At 48.3% G+C, this 17,800-nt stretch overlaps 1 protein-coding gene across 1 annotated transcript in view; it reads right to left on the reverse strand.

Annotated features, from left to right (window-relative positions):
• LOC140392897 (E3 ubiquitin-protein ligase HECW2-like) overlaps positions 1–17,800 on the reverse strand; it is a 595,816-nt gene that overhangs the window by 469,290 nt on the left and 108,726 nt on the right. Inside the window, 2 exon segments of the mRNA XM_072478670.1 lie at positions 863–1,027; positions 2,036–2,137. The gene's annotated coding sequence lies outside the window, so the exon portion shown is untranslated.

The following is a 17,800-nucleotide window of genomic DNA, read 5'->3' on the forward strand; positions in this document are numbered from 1 at the left end:
AAAAAAGAATAATCGACAGAGTACATCGACAAACAGTGATTGGTTACAGTGCGGAACAAGGGGCCAAACAAAGCAAATACATGAGCAAGAGCAGCATAGGACGTCGTGAATAGTGTTCTTACAGTGAACAGATCAGTCCGAGGGAGAGTCGTTGAGGAGTCTAGCAGCTGTGGGGAAGCTGTCCTATGTCTGGAAGGGGCTGGAAGAAGGCAAAGCTGGGTGAGAGGGGTCTCTAATAATGCTCTCTGCCTTCCTGAGGCAGCGGAAGGTATAGACAGAATCAATGTGCAGGTGGTAAGCTTGTGTGATGCGTTGGGCTGAGTTCACCACACTCTGCAGTTTCTTGCGATCTTGGGCCAAGCAGTTGCCATACCAAGCTGTGATGCAGCCAGATAGGATGCTCTCTATGGTACATCTGTAGAAGTTTGTGAGAGCCAATGCAGACATGCCAAATTTTTTTAGAAATTCTCTTTAAAGAGTATTTAAAAAATGAAATGAAATGAAAATCGCTTATTGTCACAAGTAGGGTTCAAATGAAGTTACTGTGAAAAGCCCCTCGTCGCCACATTAGCAGCAAATTGTAAAAGATTGGATCACTGAGCACATTATAACAAAGGAAAAGAAGGGGGAATGTAATGAAAAGAGTAACAAAGATTACAAAGAACAAAAAGTGTAAACAAAGTGAAAGCATTTATGTACATTAAATAAAGAGAGAAAAGCTGTTTGTTGAGGACATCATATAGATTTATTAAGCATGGTGTCTCCTGCCAATGCAAGATGGCTGCCGATACCCTTCTGCATGTGCACATTTGTCTGTGCAAGTGCAATGAAACAATTTTTAATTTTTAATGCTTTTTTTCACCTGATTATCATGGTACACCCTCTCGTTGGATGGCAGTGCAGATTGGAAAATTAGATATGGAGGTCAGTGTCCCTGATTTTCTATTTCATTAAAAAAGTTCCACGGGAAGTCTTGCTGTTTTGGAGAAATGTTATAATTCCTCTGTAGACTTTCACACAGGTTTTCCTATGATACATCATAAGATAAAACAAAGAATTATTTGAAATTGCATGGATGGGAATCCCTCCATCAGGACTCCTCTTCTGACTGGGGCACTCTCCCCTTAAAACCCAGTGAGTTCCAGACCACCCTTTCCCCGTCACCTCTGACCTAACCCCAGTGACCCGAATTGGCCGCTCGTAATCTTCCACTCCTTCCCCTGGGACCCGTGCCTTTTACCTCTCATCCGGTTCCCGGGACTTTGTTGTAGGCAGCTCCCTGCAATGCCTCTTCCAGCCACTGCTGTGCTGTTCCTGGAGAGCTGCTGGTCAATCTGATTTTCCAGCAGCTTTGCAGGGTGGGACTTCCTCCTGGTGACGGGCTGAAATCCTACTTTATGCCAATCAATGCTAACAGGAGCGTGTAATGGCATCGGGCCTGCTGGAGCAGGCAGGGATGTATTCCCGTAAGATGCTACCGTCCCGAAAGTTCAAGCCCAAGAAATTGTTATTCAGTTTTCTCCCCTTTTATCCTCCACTCCAGAAGATGCTGCCACTTATCAGACTTTATATTTTTTTAAAACAGAGACAGTCGGCCTCAATTCCCATTAGGGCCTCTGCGAGTCTGAATCATGCTTGAAAAAGACAAAAAACTAAATGAAAGGGTAAATACCACACTGAGATTGGGGAAATGAGTAGAGCTCCGATCTCCATCGCTCGCAATGATGTCACATTGGTACAACTGCGAAATATCGGTGTTGGCATGGCAGTAAGCATAGCTTTTATTCATCAGTCATCTTGCATTTGTTTATGCCCAAGAAAGAAAGGTCAAATTTCCAGTCTCCGGAATTTCGGAGACCAGACGTACAGTCCAAGGTGCACATCAGGACCCTGTGAAAGTCCTGGCTGGAATTGCCCGGGAAGTGCCATCTGCCACTCTGCTCAGCTGCCACACTTACCCATTCTACCCTCTTACACATTTCCTTTTTTCGTAGATTTTTAAAGAAGTTTAGGGACATTTAAACTCTTTACTCACCAGAATACAGCAGCTAGTAATGTAAAAAGGGACCAAGGCTCATCTTCCCCGACAATCCAGTGCTCTGGAGAAGTAGTTCCGTTTCAGTCACCCTCCTCATTTCTTTAAAAAAAAAACATTTTTCCCAATTAAGGGGCCATTTAGTGTAGCCAATCCACCTATCCTTATCTTTGGGTTGGGTTGTTGGGGTGTGACCCGCACAGACATGGGAGACTGCAAACTCCACGCTCCTCATATCTGAAGAAGCTGGGATTGGAAGTCCTGGTCAAAAATGTGGAATTCTGCTGTGAGGAGAAAAGTCAGAGTGGAGTGGCAATCTAATGGTGAATGCCACTACTCTGGAGATTTGCACTGTAGTCCAACTCTTGGGTAACTCCACAACTGACCCTCCCAACCCACCCATATACTTAGTTCCCTACCCCTCACACCTCCTACCCACCTCAACCGCTTACCCTAGTACATCCACCTACCCCCTACCCACTTTCATACCTCATTCATTTATCCACTCGCCTATTCGCTAGCATTCAGACTGGACCTGTAAACTTACCAAATGTCAACTAGTGCCATATAAAAAGGGCATGTCCTGCTTCTCCTCATTTCTACTCCACTCTGACCAAGTTCCCCGAGGGACGCTTCACTGTGAAAGTTGGGCTCGGAAGGTCCCGGTGGAAATGCGCAGCAGTATTGAATCAGGGGAATTTACGAGAACAGCGGCAATCAAGCATCATTGCCCCTACTCCAAAGATCCGGGCTCATATTAGATTTCCACGAATAATGTACAGAGAGCAGAAAGTGTGCAGAAAGCAAAAGATGTAGGGCAGAATTTTACACTTCCCACAACACGGGTTCTGAGGCAGGTATCAGGGATGTGATCCCACGGGGATCCCGCCCACCCCGACCCAGGCATCATTTCATTATTGGGAGGGCAGGGCTTCGGGCGGGAAACCCACCCTTTCAGGTATTAAGGCCTTTAAATGGCCAGAGAACTTTAGAATTCCTACAGTGAAGAAGGAGGCCATTTGGTCCATCGAGTCTGCACTGAGACTCTGAAAGAGCACCCCACCTAGGCCCACTCCCCAGCCCTATCTCCATAACCCCATTACCCTACCTAACTTGCACATCCTTGGAGACTAAGGGGCAATTTAGTATGTCCAATCCACCTAACCTGAACATCTTTGGACTGTGGGAGGAAACCTGAGCACCCGGATTAAACCCACACAGACACAAGGGGAACGTGCAGACTCCGCACATTGAGTTACCCAAGGCCGGAATTAAACCCGGGTCCCTGGCACTCTGAGGCAGCAGTGCTAACCACTGTACCACAGTGTCACCCATTGGGCCTTTTCCCACCTAGCTTCAATTTATAAACTGTCAGGAGCAGATGAGAGTAGGGCGAGACACAGAGAAATACACTTTTCTCCATCTCGGGCAGGAAAGGGGTTGGGAGTGCCTCAATTTGAAAGCCCTCCCCTCCGGGACATTGGAGCTGCAACCCTTCATTCCTCCCTGACCTACCAACCGCCGCCCCCCCACTTCCGGACACCGCAATCACCCCTCCGCCCCACCCCACAGGGCCTCCCCCTCCTCCTGCCCTTTGTACCCCGGGATTTACCTTGAGAATGGTCCCGAGACTTAGTTCCAGAGCGCTGCAGTACCTCATCTGGCTACTATAGCGCTGTGCCTGGATGGGTTTGAGAGCTGTCGGCCAAAGGGTGGGTTTTCCTTCCAAGGGCAGAAGGAAGTCCCAACCTCTGCCAATCAACACTCAAGTGGGCTTCTGAGAATTGGTGATAGCACGTTATGCGCCAACTCGCATCGTTAGATAGAACTTCTTAAATGAGTTAGCAATAACTTAGGAATGGGAAGTCAAGATTAACTATCTTACTAGGGTTTTAACAAATGTGTTGCCATAGACCATGATCAAATATCTAACAAATAGGAGAGAAAGAACAAAACAGCACAGGAACAGGCCCTTCAGTCCTCCAAGCCTGTACCGGTCATGATACCACCCTTGGCCAAAACCCTCAGCACTTCCTTGTGCCATATCCCTCTATACCCATCCTATCCATGTATTTGTCGAGATGCCTTTTGAACACCGTTAATGTATCTGCTTCCACAACCTACCCTGGCCACGCGTTCCAGGCACTCACCACCCAAAAGACAAATCAATAACTGCAAACAAAAGCACATTGCCAAGAGGGCATCACATAGAGCTGTAAGTGCAAATATATAAAGCCATAATGAAAATGAATAACATTTTGGACTTGATAAATGGAGTCATGCAGTACAGCATAAAATAGATTCTGATTGATATCTCTGTACAAAAGCAAATTAGCATAATGTACAAGACCACAGTTAGAATATTGTGTGCATTACCAACCAACCACTTTCAGTGTTACAGAAAGGACATTCAAGCCACTCGGGAGCCGACAGTATGGATACATCTGAATGATGACCAGGATGAAAAACTACCAAGTCAAGAAACATGAGATAAAAGAAAAACACTGCAATATACCTGTACGCCCTTCAGATACCCCAGAACACAGCAGAGGATTAATTTATTTATTTTTGCAGCTACAATTGCAACAATCAGTTAATATATATTAATGCTAAACAAACAATAAATGAAGCAGATGACAACACTCAGTTTTGTGCTGTGGGTTGAGGGATGAATGTTGATATTGCAGCAGAAGTGGTGTTATGTGCCAGGATTTAGAGAACCCCAAAGTGTATCATGGAGTTCACCTAACCCACAACTTTTAATAGATTGTGGTATGGGGAGCACACGGCCTACTCTACAGGTGTGGTACAGCAGAAATGGAAAAGTATTTTTTAAAGCAAAACAATGTTTATTCTATGAACTCAAGCTAACCTTTTCAAAACATACAGTGAACATCTTAGCAACCATTAATTCAAATACAACCCCCAAAGAATACAACACTAAGTAATCCTTTAAGCTTTCCTTTTAACGTCCATACAACTTAAAACACCTTTTACCAGAAGCACATTCACTACTGAGAACATTTATAATTTTGAATTCACCAAATGATCAGGAGATAGTCTTTTGATGGCAGAGAGAACAGCAGTACACCTGCTTGGTCTGGCTTCAGCTCCGACACTGAAAACAAAACTAAAACACAACCTGCAGCCTGCTCAAATAGGAAAGTAAAAAGCTGACAGACAGCCCAGCTCCACCCACTCTCTGACATCACTGCAGTAATAAACACCCATTTCTTAAAGGTACTCTCACTACAGATATTTATATACACATCCATTTATAAACACCCATTTCCTAAAGGTACTCTCACATGACAGTGGTGCCGTGGGTTTTTTATGTGCATCTGGACAGGCAGCTGGGGACGGAGTGTAACAACCCATGTGACAGATTGTACTCCCTTAATCGTGTTTTAGTGCCAACATATATTGGGCTTGATTTAACAAATTGGGAACAAAGTCCCACAGCGGGCACATTTAGCCGCGTGTTTCCCGGCCTTGCTTTGTGTAAGGTGCCTCAGCGGGGAATGCATGGCCAAGCCGCACATCGCCTTGTTATGTACACTGAGGAGCTTCGCTAGCCGGAACACCGCAGTGTAACTAGAGACCGCATTGGATCTCGCGAGGCATTGTGAACCGGGTAGATCCTGGGAGCGGGGTCTCCCAGCTTTTGTCGGCCATGCTCCACTGCAGGGCACTGCTTTTCAGGTGCAGCGAGGCCATGGGAGGGGGCGGGGAGCATCCATAGTGGAGGCTGGATGTGGGGTTGCTGAGGAAGTGTGTGAGCGGGTGGGGGCAGCCATTCGGGGCTACGTGGAGCTAAACGATACAGGGAAGTTATGGCCGCCACACTGTGGGAGGCGCTCAAGGCGGTGGTTGGGGGCGAGGGGTGTTCATTTCAATTTGGTCACACAGGGAGAAAGCAGAGCGGGCAGAGATAGTACGACTGGTGGATAGGAGATACACAGAGGCTGGAGGGAGGGCTGTTGAAAGAGAGGCAGAGGTTCTAGATGGGGTTTGGGCGAGTGTCTATGAGGAAGGTGGTGGGACAGTTGCGGAGCATCAGTGTATAAGTACGGGGAGAAGGTGAGCAGGATGTTGGCCTATCAGTTGAGGAAGCAAGAGGCGGCGAGTATGATTAGCAGAGTGAGGGATGATAAGGGGAAGGTGATAATGGACCCGAAAAGAGTGTTTGAGGCTGGGGCGGGGAGGGGATACAGTGGTTTTTGGATGGGCTGGATTTTCCCACAGTAGAGGAGGAGCTGGTTCAGGGACTTGGGGCCCCAATTGGGTTGAGGGAGGTGACGGAGAATATGGTGGCGATGCAGGCAGGGAAGGCCCCAGGACCAGATGGGTTCCCAATGGAGTTTTACAAAAGGTTTGGGACGGACCTTGACCAGTGCTGGTGAGGGCGTATAATGGGGCAAGGCAGAGGGGAGAATTCCCCTCGACATTGCTGCAGGCTCCCTGATATTAAAGAAGGATAAGGATCCGGAGCAGTGTGGGTCATGCCGTCCGATATCATTACTCAATGTAGTCGCCAACCTGTTTGTCTCGCGAATCGAGGGCTTCGTCCCAGGCGTGATAGGCGAAGATCAAATGGATTTTGTGATGGGGAGGTAGTTGAGGGTGAATGTGAGGAGGCTGCTTAATTTAATCACGATGCCTTCGGAGGGGCAGGAGGTGAAGGTAGTGGTGGCGATGGACACGGAGAACGCGTTTGATCCGATGGAGTGGGCGTACCTGCTGGAGGGCAACTGGGAGATGTAGGACGGTTCAGGTTCGGGCAGGGGTTTGTAGATTGGGACCGGTTGCTGTACAAGGCGCCGGTCGCGAGTGTGCGGACAAACCGAGTGAGCTCGGGGTATTTTGGGCTGCATCAGCGGATGTGACAAGGGTGCACGCTCTCCCCATTGCTCTTTGCCTTGGCAATAGAGCCACTGGCAGTGCCACTTGGGGCATTGAGGGACGGGAGAGGGATTGAGCCCAGCGTCTCATTGTCTCTGGACGACCTGTTGCTGTACATTTCAGACCCATTGGCATCATGGGGATTTTAGAGGAATTTAGCCAGTTTTCATGGTACAGGTTGAAATTGGGAAAGAGCAAAGTGTTCCCGATTGAGACTAGAGGGTAGGAGAGGAGGTTAGGGGAATTGCCGTTTAGGGTGGTGGGGATGAGCTTTCGATATTTGGGTATCCAGGTGACGGGGGCTGGGCGCAGCTGTACACGTTGGCTGTGCGTTGTTTATAATGTTGTGTGGTTGTTCTTCTGTTTTTGTTTGTTCATATGAAAATGCCTTGAATAAAATATTTTTTTTAAAAGAAAGGATGAGGACAGATCTTAGTGAGGCAATACACCCAGCACAGGATGTAGAGACAGTTGTTCAGCAACAGTGCTTCAAGAGACACAGACTATCGTGCAGGTCATTGCTGACAACTGCAGTTCCTGGAAAAGACTTCTTTCCAAGAGGTCCAGGTGGGCACACATTGCTGCTAGTGGTCACGGTCCCACCAACACTGAACTGCTTCACTTCCAGCTCCTTCCACGTATCTACTGGTGGCATCTCCAGGATTTCACAGTCTGGTGCCCACATCCATATCTCCCAGGTCACCAGTGCCATGTTTACCAAGATCACCACTTATGCCCACTTTGACACTGGTCAGGCTATTAATATAATAATAATAACCTTTATTATTGTCACAAGTCGGCTTACATTAACAATGCAATAACGTTACTGTGAAAACCCCTCAGTCGCCACACTCCTGCGCCTGTTCGGGTACACGGAGGGTGAATTCAGAATGTCCAATTCACCTAAACAAGCACATCTTTCGGGACTTGTGGGAGAAATCGGAGCATCCAGAGGAAACCCACGCAGGAGAACGTGCAAACTCCGCACAGACATAGAACATAGAACATAGAAAAAATACAGCACAGAACAGGCCCTTCGGCCCACGATGTTGTGCCGAACCTTTGTCCTAGATTAATCATAGATTAACATTGAATTTACAGTGCAGAAGGAGGCCATTCGGCCCTTTGAGTCTGCACCGGCTCTTGGAAAGAGCACCCTACCCAAACTCAACACTTCCACCCAACACCAAGGGCAATTTGGACATTAAGGGCAATTTATCATTGGCCAATTCACCTAACCCGCACATCTTTGGACTGTGGGAGGAAACCGGAGCACCCAGAGGAAACCCACGCAGACACGGGGAGGACGTGCAGACTCCGCACAGACAGTGACCCAAGCCGGAATCGAACCTGGGACCCTGGAGCTGTGAAGCAATTGTGCTATCCACAATGCTACCGTGCTGCCCTTGAGAACAAATAAATCTACACTATCATTTTACTGTAATCCATATACCTATCCAATAGCTGCTTGAAGGTCCCTAATGTTTCCGACTCAACTACTTCCACAGGCAGTGCATTCCATGCCCCCACTACTCTCTGGGTAAAGAACCTACCTCTGATATCCCTCCTATATCTTCCACCTTTCACCTTAAATTTATGTCCCCTTGTAATGGTTTGTTCCACCCGGGGAAAAAGTCTCTGACTGTCTACTCTATCTATTCCCCTGATCATCTTATAAACCTCTATCAAGTCGCCCCTCATCCTTCTCCGTTCTAATGAGAAAAGGCCTAGCACCCTCAACCTTTCCTCGTAAGACCTACTCTCCATTCCAGGCAACATCCTGGTAAATCTTCTTTGCACCTTTTCCAAAGCTTCCACATCCTTCCTAAAATGAGGCGACCAGAACTGTACACAGTACTCCAAATGTGGCCTTACCAAAGTTTTGTGCAGCTGCATCATCACCTCACGGCTCTTAAATTCAATCCCTCTGTTAATGAACGCGAGCACACCATAGGCCTTCTTCACAGCTCTATCCACTTGAGTGGCAACTTTCAAAGATGTATGAACATAGACCCCAAGATCTCTCTGCTACTCCACATTGCCAAGAACTCTACCGTTAACCCTGTATTCCGCATTCATATTTTTCCTTCCAAAATGGACAACCTCACACTTTTCAGGGTTAAACTCCATCTGCCACTTCTCAGCCCAGCTCTGCATCCTATCTATGTCTCTTTGCAGCCGACAACAGCCCTCCTTACTACCCACAACTCCACCAATCTTCGTATCGTCTGCAAATTTAGTGACCCACCCTTCAACTCCCTCATCCAAGTCATTAATGAAAATCACAAACAGCAGAGGACCCAGAACTGATCCATGCGGTACGCCACTGGTAACTGGGATCCAGGCTGAATATTTGCCATCCACCACCACTCTCTGACTTCTATCGGTTAGCCAGTTCGTTATCCAACTGGCCAAATTTGCCACTATCCCATGCCTCCTTACTTTCTGCATAAGCCTACCATGGGGAACCTTATCAAATGCCTTACTAAAATCCATGTACACTACATCCACTGCTTTACCTTCATCCACATGCTTGGTCACCTCCTCAAAGAATTCAATAAGATTTGTAAGGCAAGACCTACCCCTCACAAATCCGTGCTGACTATCCCTAATCAAGCAGTGTCTTTCCAGATGCTCAGCAATCCTATCCCTCAGTACCCTTTCCATTACTTTGCCTACCACCGAAGTAAGACTAACTGGCCTGTAATTCCCAGGGTTATCCCTAGTCCCTTTTTTGAACAGGGGCACGACATTCGCCACTCTCCAATCCCCTGGTACGACCCCTGTTGACAGTGAGGACGAAAAGATCATTGCCAACGGCTCTGCAATTTCATCTCTTGCTTCCCATAGAATCCTTGGATATATCCCGTCAGGCCCGGGGGACTTGTCTATCCTCAAGTTTTTCAAAATGCCCAACACATCTTCCTTCCTAACAAGTATTTCCTCGAGCTTACCAATCTGTTTCACACTGTCCTCTCCAACAATATCGCCCCTCTCATTTGTAAATACAGAAGAAAAGTACTCGTTCAAGACCTCTCCTATCTCTTCAGACTCAATACACAATCTCCCGCTACTGTCCTTGATCGGACCTACCCTCGCTCTAGTCATTCTCATATTTCTCACATATGTGTAAAAGGCCTTGGGGTTTTCCTTGATCCTACCCGCCAAAGATTGTTCATGCCCTCTCTTAGCTCTCCTAATCCCTTTCTTCAGTTCCCTCCTGGCTATCTTGTATCCCTCCAATGCCCTGTCTGAACCTTGTTTCCTCAGCCTTACATAAGTCACCTTTTTCCTCTTAACAAGACATTCAACCTCTCTTGTCAACCATGGTTCCCTCACTCGACCATCTCTTCCCTGCCTGACAGGGACATGCATATCAAGGACACGTAGCACCTGTTCCTTGAACAAGTTCCACATTTCACTTGTGTCCTTCCCTGCCAGCCTATGTTCCCAACTTATGCACTTCAGTTCTTGTCTGACAACATCGTATTTACCCTTCCCCCAATTGTAAACCTTGCCCTGTTGCACGTACCTATCCCTCTCCATTACTAAAGTGAAAGTCACAGAATTGTGGTCACTATCTCCAAAATGCTCCCCCACTAACAAATCTATCACTTGCCCTGGCTCATTACCCAGTACTAAATCCAATATTGCCCCTCCTCTGGTCGGACAATCTACATACTGTGTTAGAAAAGCTTCCTGGACACACTGCACAAACACCACCCCATCCAAACTATTTGATCTGAAGAGTTTCCACTCAATATTTGGGAAGTTAAAGTCGCCCATGACTACTACCCTATGACTTCTGCACCTTTCCAAAATCTGTTTCCCAATCTGTTCCTCCACATCTCTGCTACTATTGGGGGGCCTATAGAAAACTCCTAACAAGGTGACTGCTCCTTTCCTATTTCTGACTTCAACCCATACTACCTCAATAGGGTGATACTCCTCGAACTGCCTTTCTGCAGCTGTTATACTATCTCTAATTAATAATGCCACCCCCCCCACCTCTTTTACCACCCTCCCTAATCTTATTGAAACATCTATAACCAGGGACCTCCAACAACCATTTCTGCCCCTCTTCTATCCAAGTTTCCGTGATGGCCACCACATCGTAGTCCCAAGTACCGATCCATGCCTTAAGTTCACCCACCTCATTCCTGATGCTTCTTGCGTTGAAGTATACACACTTCAACCCATCTCCGTGCCTGCAAGTACTCTCCTTTGTCAGTGTTCCCTTCTCCACTGCCTCATTACACGCTTTGGCGTCCTGAATATCGGCTACCTTAGTTGCTGGACTACAAATCCGGTTCCCATTCCCCTGCCAAATTAGTTTAAACCCTCCCGAAGAGTACTAGAAAACCTCCCTCCCAGGATATTGGTGCCCCTCTGGTTCAGATGCAACCCGTCCTGCTTGTACAGGTCCCACCTTCCCCAGAATGCGCTCCAATTATCCAAATACCTGAAGCCCTCCCTCCTACACCATTCCTGCAGCCACGTGTTCAACTGCACTCTCTCCCTATTCCTAGCCTCGCTATCACGTGGCACCGGCAACAAACCAGAGATGACAACTCTGTCTGTCCTGACTTTTAACTTCCAGCCTAACTCCCTAAACTTGTTTATTACCTCCACACCCCTTTTCCTACCTATGTCGTTGGTACCAATGTGCACCACAACTTCTGGCTGCTCACCCTCCCCCTTAAGGATACTGAAGACACGATCCAAGACATCCCTGGCCCTGGCACCCAGGAGGCAACATACCTTCCGGGAGTCTCGCTCGCGACCACAGAATCTCCTATCTATTCCCCTAACAGTGACACAAGCGGGAATCGAACCCAGGACCCTGCTGCTGTGAAACAACAGTGCTAACCACTGCGCTACCGTGCCGCCCCAAAGCATTACTCTGGGGTTCTGGTTAATTAGTCCAGTGACAATACCACCATGCCACCGCCTCCTGGAGATTGTGCTTTTATTTCCTGCAGTGGCTGCGTTCCTACATGTATCGGGAGTCACAGACTATGCATATGATAACGAAGGCACCCTCAGCTCAGCCTGTAGTATTTACCAATCGGAAGGGATTCCACTCATTCAACGTTCAGCTCTAGTGCTCCTACTGGAAGGTTTATTATTTATGTCTGGGCAAGATATCCTGGAAACCGGGGCAGCATGGTGGCGTAGTGGTTAGCAAAGCTGTCTATCGGCACTGAGGTCCCAGGTTCCATCCCGGCTCTGGGTCACTGTCCATGTGGAGTTTGCACATTCTCCCCGTGTTTGCGTGAGTTTCGTCCCTACAACCCAAAGATGTACAGGGTAGGTGGATTGGCCACGCTAAATTGCCCCTTACTTGGAAAAAATTAATTGGGTACTCAAAATTTATTTTTAAAAAGATGTCCTGGAAACCGCCATGATTCCAAAAGTCTTAGAAACCCTTGTGAATTCCTGATTTTCTATTTCATTAATATTCAAAAAACCAAACATCTTGGGGTTGGGATTCTCCAACCCCCCGCCGGGCCGCAGAATCGCCGGGGGAGCGGCGTGAATCCCGCCCCGCCGCCCTGACGCTGGCTGCCAAATGTTCCGGCGCAGGTTTTTTGGCGGGGGCAGGAATCGCGTCACGCCGGTCGGGGGCCGTTGGCAGCGGCCCCCCCGGCGATTCTCCACTCCGCGATGGACCGAGCAACCGTCCATTTTCGGCCTGTCCCACCGGCTTAAATTACACAAGGTTTGTACCGGTGGGACCTGGCTCTGCGGGCGGCCTGCGGAGTCCTCGAGGGGGCGTGGGAGGATCTGGCCCCGGGGGGGGGGGGCACGGTGGCCTGGCCCGCTATCGGGGCCCACCAATCTGCGGGTGGGCCTGTGCTGTGGGGGCACTCTTTCCCTCCGCGCCCGCCACTGTAAAGCTCCGCCATGGCCGGCGCGGAGAAGAAACCCACTGCGCATGCGCAGGAATTATGCCAGCAGTTCTGGGAACACGCTGGCGCTCCTGCTCATGCGCCAACTCGTGCCGGCCGGCGGAGGCCCTTCGGCGCCGGTTGGCGCGGTGCCAATCACTCCAGCACGGCCTACCACCCGAACATGTGAAGGATTCCGCACCTTCCGGGCGGCCTGACGCCAGTGGTTCACGCCACTCTTTGAGGCCGGTACTGCCCGCCTGCCGGATACCGGAGAGTCCCGCCCCTTTTGTTTACTGGCTCTTTGATATCACAATGTACAGATTTGACACTGGTGGTCTGTGTTGGAAAAATATGTTGAGTGCATTCACCTTGCAACTCCCAGGACAAATCCCCAACCCTTTAGAATCACAGCCTGCCAACAATTCTCCCCATCATTCTGCTTGTGTGTCCCCTGCCCAAAATTACTGCTTTAGGCTTTGAGCAACCCAAAATAGAAGCTTTTTACTTTTACCCACAAGTGCACACACAATGAAGAGAGGGCAGGGGGACCTTCTCTGGACAAAAATATCAACTGAAACCCTTAAACTATTTTGCAGGGTAAACAGGGCTCACAATCAGGATGATCAAAACATCCTGAAGACTATTAGTTTTACCAGAGCAAATTAAATTTAGTAAAAGAAATCCTCCAACTGCATGCAATATGTCATTAAAATATTTTCTGCACTGTCTGTCTACGCAATAGTCCAGTCCATATGCATTTTAACACAGAACCAGCCCAACTTTACACCCAGATAAGGAAATAAAAACAAATGTTCTTTGAAAAGGATTACCAGATTCAAGTAGCATGAATGTCAGAAGGGGAGAACATTTTTAAAAAAACTTATTGTAGGGATTTTCCAGCTGAATCCGGTCGGAGTGAGGACAGAGTGACTGCTGGGTAAGTCGTAAAGATTTAAATTGTCTGCGCAGGCCAATAACAGCTGATTGCTGTTTTTGTGTGGAGCGCAGTGGTTGCTGGTTAAGTGTTTTTATTTTTACCTGTATTTAAGTTGGGCAGTTTCTCAACCCTAGACACTACACTTGTAGTGTTCCCCCACCCTTCCACCTCCTTTAAACTAAGTGGTAGAGTGAATAACAGGTAAGCTCTTAACAGGAAAGCTCTTTCTTTCTTTTTCTTTTTTTATCTAGAAGGGAAGGTAGTGCAATGTTCCTCCTGCGGAATGTTTGAGGTGAGGGACGCCGTCAGTGTCCCTGCTGATTTCATCTGTGGGAAGTGCACCCATCTCCAGCTCCTCAGAAACCGCGTTAGGGAACTGGAGCTGGAGCTGAATGAACTTCGGATCATTCGGAGGCAGAGGTGGTTATAGATAGAAGCTTCAGGGATGAAGTTACTCGAAAGAATAAAGATAGATGGGTGATGGTGAGAGAGGCTGGGAGGAAGCAGTCAGTACAGGGATCCCCTGCAGTTGTTCCCCTTAGTAACAAGTATACCGCTTTGGATACTGTTGGGGGGGAACTTACCAGGAGTAAGCCATGGGGTACAGGTCTCTGGCACAGAGTCTGTCCCTGTTGCTCTGAAGAGAAGGGGGGGAAGAGGAGTAGAGCATTAGTCATTGGAGACTCCATAGTTAGGGGGATAGATAGGAGATTCTGTGGGAACGAGAGAGACTCGCGGTTGGTGTGTTGCCTCCAAGGTGCCAGGGTCCGTGATGTCTCGGATTGTGTTTTCGGGATCCTTAAGGGGGAGGGGGTGCAGCCCCAAGTCATGGTCCACATAGGTACCAACGACATAGGTAGAAAAAGGGATAGGGATGTAAGGCAGGAATTCAGGGAGCTAGTGTGGAAACTTAGATCTAGGACAAACAGAGTTATTATCTCTGGGTTGTTACCCATGCCACGTGCTAGCGAGACGAGGAATAGGGAGAGAGAGGAGTTGAACACGTGGCTACAGGGATGGTGCAGGAGGGTGGATTTCAGATTTCTGGATAATTGGGGCTCATTCTGGGGTCGGTGGGACCTCTACAAACGAGATGATCTACACCTGGAGGGGTACCAATATCCTGGGGGGGGCGGGGGGGGGGGGGAATTTGCTAATGCTCTTCGGGAGAGTTTAAACTAGTTCAGCAGGAGCTTGGGAACCTGAATTGTAGCTCCAGTATAAAGGAGGTTGAGAGTAGTGATGTCATGAGTAAGGTTTCAAAGTTGCAGGAGTGTACCGGCAGGCAGGAAGATGGTTTAAAATGTGTCTTCTTCAATGCCAGGAGCATCCGGAATAAGGTGGGTGAACTTGCGGCATGGGTTAGTACCTGGGACTTCGATGTTGTGGCCATTTCGGAGACATGGATAGAGCAGGGACAGGAATGGTTCTTGCAGGTACCGGGGTTTAGATATTTCAGTAAGCTCAGGGAAGTTGGTAAAAGAGGGGGAGGGGTGGCATTGTTAGTCAAGGACAGTATTACGGTGGCAGAAAGGACGTTTGATGAGGACTCGTCTACTGCGGTAGTATGGGCTGAGGTTAGAAACAGGAAAGGAGAAGTCACCCTGTTAGGGGTTTTCTATAGGCCTCTGAAAAGTTCCAGAGATGTCGAGGAAAGGATTGCAAAGATGATTCTGTATAGGAGCGAAAGCAACAGGGTAGTTGTTATGGGGGACTTTAACTTTCCAAATATTGACTGGAAACTATATAGTTCGAGTACTTTAGATGGGTCCGTTTTTGTCCAATGTGTGCAGGAGGGTTTCCTGACACAGTATGTAGATAGACCAACGAGAGACGAGGCCATATTGGATTTGGTACTGGGTAATGAACCAGGACAGGTGTTAGATTTGGAGGTCAGTGAGCACTTTGGTGATAGTGACCACAATTCGATTACATTTACTTTAGTGATGAAAAGGGATAGGTATATACCGCAGGGCAAGAGTTATATCTGGGGGAAAGGCAATTATGATGCGATGAGGCAAGATTTAGGATGCATTGGATGGAGAGGAAAACTGCAGGGGATGGGCACAATGAAAATGTGGAGCTTGTTCAAGGAACAGCTACTGCATGTCCTTGATAAGTATGTACCTGTCAGGCAGGGAGGAAGTGGTCGAGCGAGGGAACCATGGTTTACTAAAGCAGTCGAAACACTTGTCAAGAGGAAGAAGGAGGCTTATGTAAAAGTGAGACATGAAGGTTCAGTTAGAGCGCTCGAGAGTTACAAGTTAGCTAGGAAGGACCTAAAGAGAGAGCTGAGAAGAGCCAGGAGGGGACATGAGAAGTCTTTGGCAGGTAGGATCAAGGATAATCCTAAAGCTTTCTATAGATGTGTCAGGAATAAAAGAATGACTAGGGTAAGAGTAGGGACAGTCAAGGACAGTAGTGGGAAGTTGTGCGTGGAGTCCGAGGAGATAAGAGAGGTGCTAAATGGATATTTTTCGTCAGTTTTCACAGAGGAAAAAGACAATGTTGTTGAGGAGAATACTGAGTTGACTATCTCAGTCAACTGGCTACTAGACTAGAAGGGCTTGAGGTTCATAAGGAGGAGGTGTTAGCAATTCTGGAAAGTGTGAAAATTGATAAGTCCCCTGGGCCGGATGGGTTTTATCCTAGGATTCTCTGGGAAGCTGGGGAGGAGATTGCTGAGCCCTTGGCTTTGATCTTTAAGTCATCTTTGTCTACAGGAACAGTGTCAGAAGACTGGAGGATAGCAAATGTTGTCCCCTTGTTCAAGAAGGGGAGTAGAGACAACCCCGGTAACTATAGACCAGTGAGCCTTACTTCTGTTGTGGGAAAGGTCTTGGAAAGGTTCATAAGAGATAGGATGTATAATCACCTGAAAAGGAATAATTTGATTAGAGATAGTCAACACGGTTTTGTGAAGGGTAGGTTGTGCTTCACAAACCTTATTGAGTTCTTTGAGAAGGTGACCAAACAGGTGGATGAGGGTAAAGCAGTTGATGTGGTGTATATGGATTTCAGTAAAGCGTTTGATAAGGTTCCCCACGGTAGGCTACTGCAGAAAATACGGAGGTAAGGGATTCAGAGTGATTTCGTAGTTTGGATCAGAAATTGGCTAGCTGGAAGAAGACAAAGGGTGGTGGTTGATGGGAAATGTTCAAACTGGAGTCCAGTTACTAGTGGTGTACCACAAGGATCTGGGGCGTCATTCTCCACCAGTGGGAGTCTCCGTTTTGCCGGCGCCCGGGGGTTTCCCAACGGCGTGGGGCTGCCCCACAATGGGAAACCCCATTGACCGGCCAGTGTAACGGAGCATCCCGCCGGCGGGTCGGGGCAGAAATGTGGCGGGGCGGGATGGAGAATTTCGCTCCTGTTTTGGGGCCACTGCGGTTTGTCATTTTTATAAATGACCTGGAGGAGGGCGTAGAAGGATGGGTGAGTAAGTTTGCAGATGACACTAAAGTCGGTGGAGTTGTGGACAGTGCGGAAGGATGTTACAAGTTACAGAGGGACATAGATAAGCTGCAGCGCTGGGCTGAGAGGTGGCAAATGGAGTTTAATGCAGAAAAGTGTGAGGTGATTCATTTTGGAAGGAATAACAGGAAGACAGAGTACTGGGCTAATGGTAAGATTCTTGGCAGTGTGGATGAGCAGAGAGATCTCGGTGTCCATGTACATAGATCCCTGAAAGTTGCCACCCAGGTTGAGAGGGTTGTTAAGAAGGCGTACGGTGGGGGGGGGGGGGGGGGGCGCCAAAGGGGAGCTGGAGGTAGGAGAGGCAGTCGGGGCGGGGGTCCGCCACCTGGGGGACTGGAGGGTGCAGGAGGCGCGGGCACGTGGCTGGCCTAGAAAAGGAGATGGCTAGTCGGCAGGGGGGGGGGGGGGGGGGGGGGGGTAACCCCCTCATCCGGCTGATAACTTGGAATGTGAGGGGCCTGAATGAGCTGGTCAAGAGGGCCCGGGTGTTCGCGCACTTAAAGGGACTGAAGGCAGAAGTGGTTATGCTCCAGGAGACGCATCTGATGGTGGCAG

This window comes from Scyliorhinus torazame, chromosome 2 (assembly GCF_047496885.1).
Source record: "Scyliorhinus torazame isolate Kashiwa2021f chromosome 2, sScyTor2.1, whole genome shotgun sequence".
In the NCBI taxonomy this organism is placed as follows: domain Eukaryota; kingdom Metazoa; phylum Chordata; class Chondrichthyes; order Carcharhiniformes; family Scyliorhinidae; genus Scyliorhinus; species Scyliorhinus torazame.